A 12,395-nucleotide genomic window follows, 5' to 3' on the forward strand; every position below is an offset into this window, starting at 1 on the left:
CTGCTTCACACACCATGGCATGTTATTGCTCCATACATACACATACACATCATAGTATATATTTGCATGAACAAACATAAATACAATCATCATTAAATTTCTTTAGAAAACTACAAACATTATTGTTACTTCTCGCCACCTAAATTTAAGCTAAGACTTTTTTTTTTCTTTTTACCATACAAGTTCTTACTTCCCTTCCATTTTTCGAAATAATGTGTCTCCCTTGACGTGTGTGCTTGTTCCTATGTTCTGTTTATTTTCATCTCAAAACAAAAATACACTCGCTTATCAATCACAAAAGATCAGTACCTATATTTTCTGCCACTCGTTTGTTTTCATTCTGGCCAGATATGTAAAAAATCTAGCTTACCTTTTAAAAATGTGGCATTTCAAGAATGCTGAAAAGGCGAGCCAAACCACAGGGGAAAAATAGCTGCTATAATCACAATGAGAAAACTGCGAGGATGGAGATGAAATAGTCTGCAGGAACTGGTGTTATAGCTATAGAACAACGAGGAGGATCGCTAATGTTGTTACTACTACTAATAGTAGTGTTAGTGCAAATCCTAACGACAGTGCTGGCCAACACACTAGTACATTCCTAGCAGTGGAAGCCCAGATCGCAGCAGCAGACGAGAAGCACTCAGTAATAGCAGCAGCAGTATTACAGTGGATATAGTGACAGTGGGAGCACTACCAGTGAGATAGTAGCAAGAGAAGCACGTACGTTGCAGGTGGAGGACATCGGTTTTGGTAGGAGTAACAAAAGCACGGTGGAAGTAGGAGGAGGCAAAGATATACAGGAAGTAATAGGGGGAGCGTCTCCCTCCTTATTCATAGTCAAACTAGCAGTAGTAGTAGTAGTGGCTACGGCGGCAGTGGTGAACACAAGGTCAGCAGACCATATAAAGCCAAGGTCACAGAGCATGCTCAGTCGTTCGTTTTTAGCTGCCGGCAACCGACGGTACGTTCAACAACGATAATACTTTCGGATAAGACCAATACGATCGTAGAAATTGAGTGGCAACCAACATGAACGTACCGCACCCTCGCCGAGCGACTGAGCGTGTGTGTAAACACGTACGCTACTGAGGGACATTTTCAGTATGTGTGTATATGTATGCGCGTGTGTGTGTATGCATCTCTCTCTCTCTCTCTCTCTTGCACACATTATATATATATATATATATATATATAAGTGTGTGTGTGTGTGAGAGAGAGAGAGAAAGAGAGTGACGCCATCTATCCCCGGGAATCATCGCTAAACAGTGGCTAGCTGCGGCGGTGGGGGTGGTGATCGCCCCCACAGTTATTTTAAGAACCACAATGGCACATTTAATATACAAAGCGTCAACAGTAAAATAAAGTAGACCAGCAGCAACCAGCGTGTATCTATTAAAAATAATCCAAGACTCATGTTTCGTGTACATAATCGTCGAATAAAATAAGAAAGAGATGGAAATGTTCAAAACTTTCTTCTGTTTAACTATTTAGATTTATGTTAAGAAATAAACTGAACTTATTCGAGAAACCAATTATTGTTATTCTGAAGATTAGTTGAGTATTACGAACACAATTACAACATCTGAAATATCACTTTCAAAAACTGTTTTGATGATTGATAAACCGAAAGCTAATAACACTTTTACCTTTTTCTATTTTTTTACTTGTTTCAATCATTGGACTGCGGCCGTGCTGGGGCACTGCCTTGATGCGTTTATATAAACAAATTGCCCCAATACTTGTTTTCTTTTAAAGTCCGAGACTTACACTATTTGTCTCTTTAGCTGAACCGCTAAGTAACAGGGACGTAAACAAACACCAGTTGCCAAGCGGTGGTGGGAAAGAGACAGACACTCTCACACGACGGGCTTCTTTCAGTTTCCGTTCACCAAATCCATTCACGAGGTTTTGGCAGGTCCAAGGCAAAAGTACAAGACACTCGCGCAAGATGCTACACAATGGTACCGAACCTGGAACTATGTGGTTGAGCACCAAAATTCTTACCAAACAGCCAAGTTTTTAGTAATCACTATAATTAAGCATATTGGATTTTTTCACCCTCGATCTTGCACAAATCTGATATATTGCTGAATTTTAAGGGGGAAATATTCACAAAAATAATAAATAAGCAAAACGAAGAAAATACAGGAAAACATTTTTCTGGGCCGATTCAAATATAATCATCATTTACAAACAAGTAAGGAAATTTAGATTTAATATTTCAAAATACCGCACCTGACATAAAAAGCAACATGTTCTTCCAGTTTGTCAAAGAGACAGTAGTTGCCACTAGTTTTATTATTTGCATGTCTGAAGTGAATAACTATCGAATGATCTTCAGTAAACTGAGAGGAATTATTTCCTATAAATGGTACAAATTCCCAGTTGTTCTCCTCTAAAACTAATTCCATTTGCATTTAGTGCCCTTGACAAACAATGTGTTGCACCTGTCTATACTATGTACAGACACCCCGCCCCTCTATTAAACTCCCAAACTTCACAGGTAATGCGCGAAAACATCTTAATACAGATGATACAAAACGTAAACCTTGCAAATGTTCCGCTATAAATTTACTCAATCAAAACACACGTAAGTAATTAGGAATTTGAAGAAATATCACAGAACCCTGCACAAAGCAGGTAGGAATAATTACTATTTCATTTTACCAAAAGTTAAGAGAGGTTAATAGGATGTAAACAAACGGGGAAATGAAGAAAAGTCAAGTAAAAAAAAGTTTACTAAGTTATATCCTTTGAAATATGATTCATGCAATTTAATTAATATATATATACACACACATACAAGTAGCTTCATTGAAGGATCATTTGTTTCACATAGATTTTCCAATACACTTTTTAATATTTTAGCCACATTCAAAGGAGATACAGATATATTACTTGTAAACTAGAAAAATATCAATGTCATTTAGCTACACATTCTGACACTATATCATGTACTATCACATATTATCCTCTCCTAAGTCTATTTCAAAGTAAATGAGTAAACTCATTTTTCTCTTTAAATTTTACTGAAGCTTATTTTAGCATATTTTTTTTTAATTCACAAATGCTTTTCATCATATGATGTAAAAACCCATTATGATAAAATACTAGTAATTTTGATTAACACTTGAACTACTTTTGAAAAGTTATTTAATTTAAAAACATGAACATTATGAGTTCATATTGCAATAATAAAAATAGGAAGGCTAAAAATATTCAGTGTAAATTAGATTTTTTTAATAGCTCTAATTTTAAGACAGTAAAGAATAACAAAATGTTTTTACACTTAAGAAATATTAACTATGAAAATTAGAAAGGAATCAAACCTAGATATATAAATTCTGGATATAAAATTAACAGTTACTCATAGTTCAATTATTTTTACTGTAATTAAGCTAAATATAAATTATTACAGGGAAATACTTCATATATAAAAACACTTTTCACAGGAAATTGTTTCAAGATGAATAAGCAGTGAATAACATATAGTTGGTATCTATTGAACTTTCCAACAACTTATAGTGAACAAAACAAACAATTGTCATAAATCTTGAAAACTACCTACGTGCCTCCTCCACAAGTAGGAAGTAGTAGATATATAAATATTTATACATTCACAAGTAAGATCATGAATGTATATCCAGTTTAAGTGGATATCAAAATGCAATGTTTCAATGTTGTATATTGTCTCTTGTTAAACAATAGCAAATAACAGTGTATCAAGTACAGGATAGATTAAAAACAGTGCAGTTTATAACTAGGATCTCATATCACAGCTGTTGTATTTCTGCCGAGAAGGCTGCAGAAAGGAAAAAAACTTCACCTTTGTCAATTTGAATAGAAAAGGCATTTAACAATGGCATACATGCTATACAATAAGTTTGGATAAATCTCCTTACAACTGTTCAGGCTATATTTGAGGATTGTAAAATAAGCCAAAAATGAACACAAAGTATTAATTACTTTTGTTGTTGATGAGTTTATCTAATTAAAAGAACCACTACAAAGATTTAAGTTACAGACTTCAACTAAGAATTGTCCATTTTAAACTCTTTCTGTAGCCATATTTATGCTCCATTTAATTTTTTAAACCAATAATTTAGAGAGGTTTCATTTAAATCACTTCATTAATTAACTGGTATTTGAAACAATTTGACAAAAAGTTCTTATATAAAATGATGGAAAGTTTAAAATTTATATATGAACAGATTAAAACGATTTTTTTTTTTGTATCACTGATACAGAAGTGGTCTCAAAGGAAGTTTGTTCAGCAAAGTCTGGTAGTAGTTACATGTACATTGAGTAGATTGACTAATGTATTTTCCAGCATAGAAATTGAATTTTGCAGACCAAAATCAACAGCCAAAACTGGTAGGTTAATTTATACACCAAGACGCCTTTAGAGGACCAAAAATTTCCTGTGAAATGCAGCAAGATTTGGAAAGATGTGTGAATATTTACATTATATACTACACTGACTTATATGCCGGAAAATATGGTACACAGCTCTCTTGTTAGATCAACTGCAATTGGAAAATGACCAAATTCAATGCATAGAGAAGAAATGGTTGTAAACTTGGTTTTATGTATTCCTATGCAATGAAAATAGCCACAAGTGATACATAGAATGAATGAGAAGACAAAACTAAGTAAACTGCAATCAAGAGACATTGTGAGTAACCTTGATGATGGCTTGCTTGCTCTAGCAGTTTAGTGAAGAAATAAAAGTGATCTGTTAGGCTAGCTAATAACACTAATAATAATTAATGACTAGAGCTGAGATCAAAGTAAGCAAGTGACTAAAGTAGCTTTGATAGCTACCACTTGTTGGTAAAAAGAAAAATGAATTTATGCTTGTCTGTTTTTCAATATTATGTGCTAAGATGTCAATGGTAATCTATCTTCTTGATATTCCTAATCCAGAACTGGAAAGTTCATTGCTAAATAATGACTGGAGTCTATTTGTGTTTTCTTTTGTATTCTTATAAATCCACTGTCTTTTTCCTAATGATATGCGTAGGATGGTTTTGTAAATTTGGGCAGCTGCAAATTGTTATACCTATTTTCTATGTAGATGGATGTTCAACCTACTACAGCAAACCAACCAATGATAAAATAAGAATAAACCAGTCATTTAACCTTCAGAAGAGTTTGCAAAGACCATAACTGCAACACCTTCCAACAGACCAAACCATTAACTCTTTTGACACCAATCTGCCTGAGACCACCTTTGGCTCTATGATACAAGTTTCATGATTTAACCCTTTAGCATTTGAACTGGCCATGTCTGGCCCAAAAATCTTGTTTTATGTTTAAACTGGCCAAATCTGGCCTCTCATAGCTACCCTACAATGTTGTTCTTAGAACTAAACAATCATATCATCAAAATCTTGAAGTTATGAGATAATGCATGATTAATTCAAAACAATGTGAATAAGTAAGCATTACATTTGACAGTAATCTGAACATAAAAGGTTAAAGGATCTAAACCAAAACCATCCATCAACATTTTATATTATGTTTGAAATACCAACTTGATAATGGTAAAGTTATTTTACTAAATTCTTCATCATTTTCAAAATTAATTGAAACGAAAGTAATGTATTTCAAGAGAAATATGGTGACAAAAGGGTTTAAAAGGGTAATGCTGTCACATGTTTCTAATTAAAGAAGATATTTTTAAATGTATGTTGCCCTAATACAGACACAGCAACTGCTGTATAGTAAATTTGCTTCACAACCACATAGTTTGGGGTTCAGTCCCACTATGCAATCCCTTGGGCAAATGTATTTTACTATAGCCCAAGGGTGACCATGATCAATGCTTTGTGAGTGAATATGGTAGACGGAAACTGAGAGGAAGCTCTTTATATGTATGTACAGGTATGTCTTTTGTTTGTTTCCCCACCACTTGACAACTGGTGTTGGTTTATTTATGGCCTTGTAACTTAGTGGTTCAGTAAAAAGAGACAGGAAAAATAAGTACTGGAGTCAGTTTCACCAGCTAAACCCTTCAAGGTGTTGCCCCAGAATAGCTGCAGTTCAATGAGTGAAACAACTAAAAGGGTAAAATAAAATATGAATATCTACTTTTGACACATAAAAGATACCTGTGCTGGCAACATGTAAAAGACAACCAGTACACTCTGTAGAGTGGTTGGCATTGGGAAGAGCATCCAGCCATAGAAACCAAGCCAGAACAGACAACTGGAGCTTGGTGCAGCTTTCCAGCTTACCAACTACAATCAAACCATCTAACCCATCCCAGCATGGACAACAAACGTTGATGATGAAATTGGCCTTATTTCAATGTGTTTTGTGATTAGTTTAATTGTCTAAGTTATTATCAGTTCCTAAGTGTTTAAAATCCAAACTCTTATTTCAAAACAACTGAATAACACTTAGCAATGATTCTTACAGATATTAAAATCTTTTTAACTGATTTCTTATAAACAGGGGGGGAAAAAAAGAAAAAATTTTTTGCATTCAAGTGCAGCATTTTTATTGTTAATTTTATCAAACCACAAATAAGAGTGAAACATATTTTTTTGCAAACTTAGCCAAAAGAAATGTGTGATCATTTGATCACAAATAAAATTTAATAACAATATGTAATTTAACAACAAAATATTTTGTTGCCACAATATAATATTTAAATAACCACCTAAAAATATTTCAGCAGTTTCAAAGGGTTTGGGTTTTAATAAAGATATAAAGGAATTGATAACTTAAAGACTATATTTTATTTGTTCCAAGTGTTGAACAGAAGGTATGCTGGGACAACACCTTAAAGGGTTTAGTCAAACAAATCACCCCTAGGACAAATTTTTTATGTCTGGTACTTATTCTCTTGGTCACTTCTGCCAAGCTGATAAGTTACAGGGGATATAAACAAACCAGCACCAGTACACACACACATATACAACACGTTTCCACAAAGCTTTTGTCTACCAAATTTACTCACAAGGCACTGATTGACATGGGACTATAACAGAAGACACATGCCCAAGGTACCATGCAGTGGGACAGAACCCAAAACAATGTTCACAAAATAATTGGATATTTGTTAATTCTGACAATGAATATTCAGTTGTTTAATCAACCAAATTGCTTATGAACTCATTATCATCAACATTTAATGTCTGTTTTCCATGCTAGCATGAGTTGGATGGCTTAATAGAAACTAGCAAGACCAGGAGCCACACCAGGTTCCATAGTCTGTTTTGGCTCAGTTTCTACAGCTGGAAGCCCTTCCTAATGCCAACCACTTTACAGGGTGTAATGAGTGCTTTTTACATAGCACAATCACAGTGCTTATGTGACACCAGCACCTGCACAAATGCTTTTTACATGGCACCTTGGTTTTAGGATATCACCTGGGTTTTAGGGTATCTTAATATAATCGAAAGTTACCATTACAAAGTGTGTGGGTGACTAGGCCAAACCTTTAAGTTAGATCTAATGGGCTTTCACAAGATTTCTGCCAACCTAATTTCATTCATAAGGCATGAGCTGACATGAAGCTAAAGTAAAAGACATTTTCCCAAGACAGCACACACTGAAATAATACTCAGAGACCCATGGATGGGTAAGAAACTTCTTAAACATTCAGCCTAACTCTATCTGATATTCACAAAGCATACTTAAATAAAATCAATTCCAATACAGATAGGTGTATTTATAGTAAAGGAAGATACGTCTGAGTTCACATAATCTACTACTTAGAGAGAATTAAATGATTACTTAAAGATATATGCAACTTAAAAGTATATATATATACATGCGTGTGTGAATGAATTAAAAGACAACAAACAGCTGGTATTTTCTAAACAATTAACAGAAAAAGTTTTTACAGAAGTTTAAAATATACAAATAACAAACATGGGTGATAACTCTAATACAACAAGAAAGTTAGGACCAAAATATATGTATTTTAAGTAATGTTCAATTAACATTTCAGATACTGTATTTACTTACAGTATTTGACAGCTTATAAGACACTTTTTTTTCTCCAATTGCTTTAACTATTATATGCTTTAATGCACTAAAAATTTTCCTGAATATGTTCTGCTGAAATTGGGGTACATCTAATATGCTTATGTATCTTTTATGCCACTAAATACAGCATTTTAATATTCATGTTAGCCAATTAAAAAAAAAAATGATATACACTACTATAATTCTTTTCTTTTTTTTTTTTCGTCTGGATTTTTTACAATAATATATTATGCATGAAAATGTATTGATGCATATTTACAACTGATGAAATAATATATGCTTTTGAAAAGATTAATAAGGTGAACTTAATGGTATGTAGGCTTTGAATAACCAATGTCACTATCACTAAGCAACTGTTGCAGTTGTTTTCCCTCTTAGCTCTCTTGCCAAGCAGGTACAACAGTGAGTTATATTTACATCTTTTTTTTTGTGCATGTTTACTGGACTGTGTCCATGCTGGTGTACCACCTTGAAGAATTTTAGTTGAATGAATCAACCCAATGCCTTTCTTTTTAAAGCTTGGTACTCAGTTCCTTCTGTCAAACTACTACATTACAGGAACATAAACACACCAACACTGGTTGACAGGTGGTAGTGGGGGACAAACACACACACACACACACACGACATGCTTCTTTGAGTTTCCATCTACCAAATCCATTCACAAAGTTTTGGCTGACCCCAGGCTGTAATGGAAGTCACTTACCCAAAGTGCCACACAGTGGGACTGAACCCAGAACAACGTGGTTAGAAAGCAAACTTCCTACTATATAACCACGCCTGTGCCTATAAATGACATTTTTTTTTTCATATCCTCAAGGTAGGCCAAATGAGGAAAAATATGACTGATGATCCTTTCTGAGAACTCTGGGACTGGTGGGAATTTATCCTTAAACCAGAAACTTAATCCCAAATGCATGCAATAGAATGGACCCTGCTAAAGGCACCCAAAAGCTGGGTGGTGGTATTAATACTTTAGCAATCAGATTATTCTGTCAAACACAATGCTCATTTATTCACATTATTTTGAAGTAATCATACATTATCTTGTAGCTTTGAGATTTTAATGATGTGATTGTTTATTTTTAATATAGCATTGTAGGGTAGGTGTGAGAGGCCAGATATGGCCAGTTTGAGCATAAAACAGGTAGAAAGAACATTTGGGCCGGATATGGCCAGGTTTAAACACTAAAGGGTTAAAGTAGATCATAGGATTTGTTAATCAACCAAACCAATGACTAATCTCACTTTCTGCTTCCTTTTTAAGTACAACAAAGTACACTGAAACTGTCAATGTAAATTATAATAAATATATTTATCTTTTACTTATTTCAATCATTGGACTGTGGCCATGCTGGGGCGCCACCTTGAAAGATTTAGTTGAATTGATTCCAGTACTTTTTTTTAAGCCTTATATTTATTCTATCAATCTCTTTTACAAAACTGCTGAGTAAAAGGGACACAAGTTGCCAAGCAGTGGAGGGGACGGACACACACACATACACATGAAACATTCTTCCTTCAAGTTTTGTCTACTAAGTCCATCCACAAAGCTTTGGTCAGCCCAAGGCTACATTAAAAGAGAGTTGCTCAAAATGTCATGTAGTGGAATGAACCCAGAACTATGTGGTTGGGAAGCAAACATCTTACTCACGCAGTCATGCTTGACCTATGTTGGTAAATACATTTTAAAAGTAGAATACTGAATATTGAAATAATACAAACTATAATTTTTATGAGAAACTTTACACACATTTAATTGAATTAATTAAAAACATCACTTGCCACATTTTAACAGGGCTAATCTGGATTGCTATTTACACAAGTTGTTAACCCATATTAACCTACACAAGCTAACTTACATTTGCTAGCTGTCAAATTCAGAGATCTAAGATAAACTACTTGATAATCTGATGATATTTAAGAAATTCATACCATTCCACTCTTGATTCTATGATACAAACTTCCTCTTTTAAAGTGATCTAAACAAAAATCTTCCATCAAAATTTCATGTTAATTTCTGCTTCAAACACCAGCTTAACATTGGCAAAGTTGTTTTACTGAGTTCTTTGTCATTTTTATAATTAACTGAAACAAACGCAGTGTATTTCAATAGAAATATAAAAACAAAAGAGTTAATGGTAACAAACTTTCTATATTTCAATGGAGATCTGCAAATTCATCATATAGATGTCAGATTATCCCCAAATCAACACAAAATCCACTGGAATATTATATCTTTCATATACTGTCTACTAATACAATATCTTTTATCCTTTACTTCTGGCCATGCCGGAACACCACTAGAAGGGTTTAATCAAACAGATTGACCCCAGTCCTTTTTTTTTTTAAAGTCGGGTATTTGTCCTATTGGTCACTTTTGCCAAACTACTTAAGAATGTAAACAAACCATCATCACTGATTGTCAAGTGGTTGTGGGGAACACACACAAACAGGCTTCTAGAGTTTTTATCTCCCAAATCCACTCGGAGGGTTTTGGTCAGCCTCAGGCTATAGTAGAAGATTCCCAAGTTGCCATCGAATAGTATTGAACCTGAATAATGTGGTTCTTACCACACAACCATGCCTGCACCTCTGGACTATTTAGATTATACATTTTATAACATTTTCTTTCTTCTTTCAGATTTCAAATTATCAAGAAGAAATACTAAGCCACTCTGTCTACAATTATACATTTATTTTTGGCTAATGACAGTACTTTAGAAACCTATTTTAGAAATTTAATCAATAATTCATTGAAAATTAGCTTAATTTAGGCACAGATGTAGCTGTATGGTAAGAAGTTTCCTTCCCAATTACATGGTTCCAGGTTCAAAACCAAAGTGTGGCACCTTAGGCAAATGTCTTCTACTATAGCCTCAAGCCAACCAAAGCCTTGTGAGTGGATTTTGCACATGAAAACAGAAAGAAGGCCATCAAATGCACCATTCAAGTGTGGCCGATGCCAGTGCTGCCTGACTGGCACTTGCTTAAGGAAGGGCATCCAGCTGTAGAAACCTTGCTAAATCAGATTGGAACCTGGTGCAGCCTCCTGGCTTGCCAGTTCTCAGTCACACCATCCAACCCATACCAGCATGGAAAGTGGCATACAAAATTCTCAAAGACTGACTCATAATATAGATCCTTGTAGTTACTGAGATGTATTTCCCTTGTGAAATGGGATTATTTTAATTATTTTGGAAAGAAAGGAGAGTGTGAGTAGGCAAGGCTATAGTTTGATTTTCATTTTCTTCTAGTTTTACTTGCTTCTATCTCTGGACTGCAGCCATGCTAAAGACATTGTCTTGAAGGATTTAGTAAAATAAATCATCCCTAGTACTTATTAGTTTTCGTTTAAGTCTGGTACTTATTCTTAGGCCGAACTGCTAAATTACTGGGATATAAAAGAAATCAAGTTGCAGTAGGGGAAAAAAATAAACACAGACACACATATATACATGATGGGCTTCCTCACAGTTTCTCTCTGCCAAATTCACTCACAAAGCATTGGTTGGCCTGGATCTAAAGTGAAGATACCCAAGGTGCAATGCAGTGGGACTGAACTTGAAACCACAGGGCTATAAGCAAACTTCTTAATCTTGTTAAAGATGACAAACCAAAAATAATGTATTTGAGGCTAGTTGTTGATGTTTGACAACAGGGACATAATCAAATGTAAGCTCTTTTTAGGGATATCATTGGGGCCTTCTGAAAAAGTCCAGACAATTGCCTGAAAAAAAAGCAAGACACTAACAAAATTGATATCATTATCACTGACAAAACTGAATTATATATAAAAACACTAGGCATGGCTGTGTGATGATAAGCTTGCTTCCCAACCACATGGTTCCAGGTTCAGTCTCACTGCATGGCATCTAGAGCAAGTGTCTACTACTAGAGCCTCAAGCCAAACAAAGTCTTGTGAGTGGATTTGGTAGAAGGAAACTGAAAGAAGTCTATTGTATGTGTGTGTGTGTGTGTGTATGTGTCTGTATTTGTACCCCATCACTGCTTGACAACTGGTGCTGGTTTGTTTATGTCCCCATAACTTAGCGGTTCAGAGAAAGAGACCAATAGAACAAGTACCAGGCTTTAAAAAAACAGTATTGGAGTCGATTCATTTGACTAAAAGTCGCAGTCTAATGACTGAAACAGATAAAAATAGATAAAAGAGTCTATTGTGACATGCTATACCAAGTTAATAACATTACCAATGAAACTATCTTTTACTTGTTTCAGTCACTGAACTGTGAATATCCTGAGGCACCACCTTGAAGGGTTTAGTTGAACAAATCAATCCCAGAACTTGATTTCTTAAGTCTGGAACGTATTCTGTTGGTCACCTTTGCCAAACCGTAAACAAACAAGAATGTAAACAAACCAAAACCAGT

The 12,395-nt window shown here is 34.6% G+C and overlaps 1 protein-coding gene across 3 annotated transcripts in view; it reads right to left on the bottom strand.

Moving 5' to 3' along the window:
* Positions 1-12,395, bottom strand: part of LOC115215415 (histone demethylase UTY-like) — a 164,259-nt gene that overhangs the window by 112,823 nt on the left and 39,041 nt on the right. Inside the window, exon 1 of one of the 3 annotated variants that reach the window (XM_029784592.2) lies at positions 371-653. The exons of the other annotated variants lie outside the window; for them this stretch is intronic. The gene's annotated coding sequence lies outside the window, so the exon portion shown is untranslated. Of the gene's footprint in view, positions 1-370; positions 654-12,395 lie in introns of those variants that run through there. 3 annotated transcript variants of the gene reach the window in all.

This window comes from Octopus sinensis, linkage group LG1 (genome assembly GCF_006345805.1).
Source record: "Octopus sinensis linkage group LG1, ASM634580v1, whole genome shotgun sequence".
NCBI lineage: Eukaryota > Metazoa > Mollusca > Cephalopoda > Octopoda > Octopodidae > Octopus > Octopus sinensis.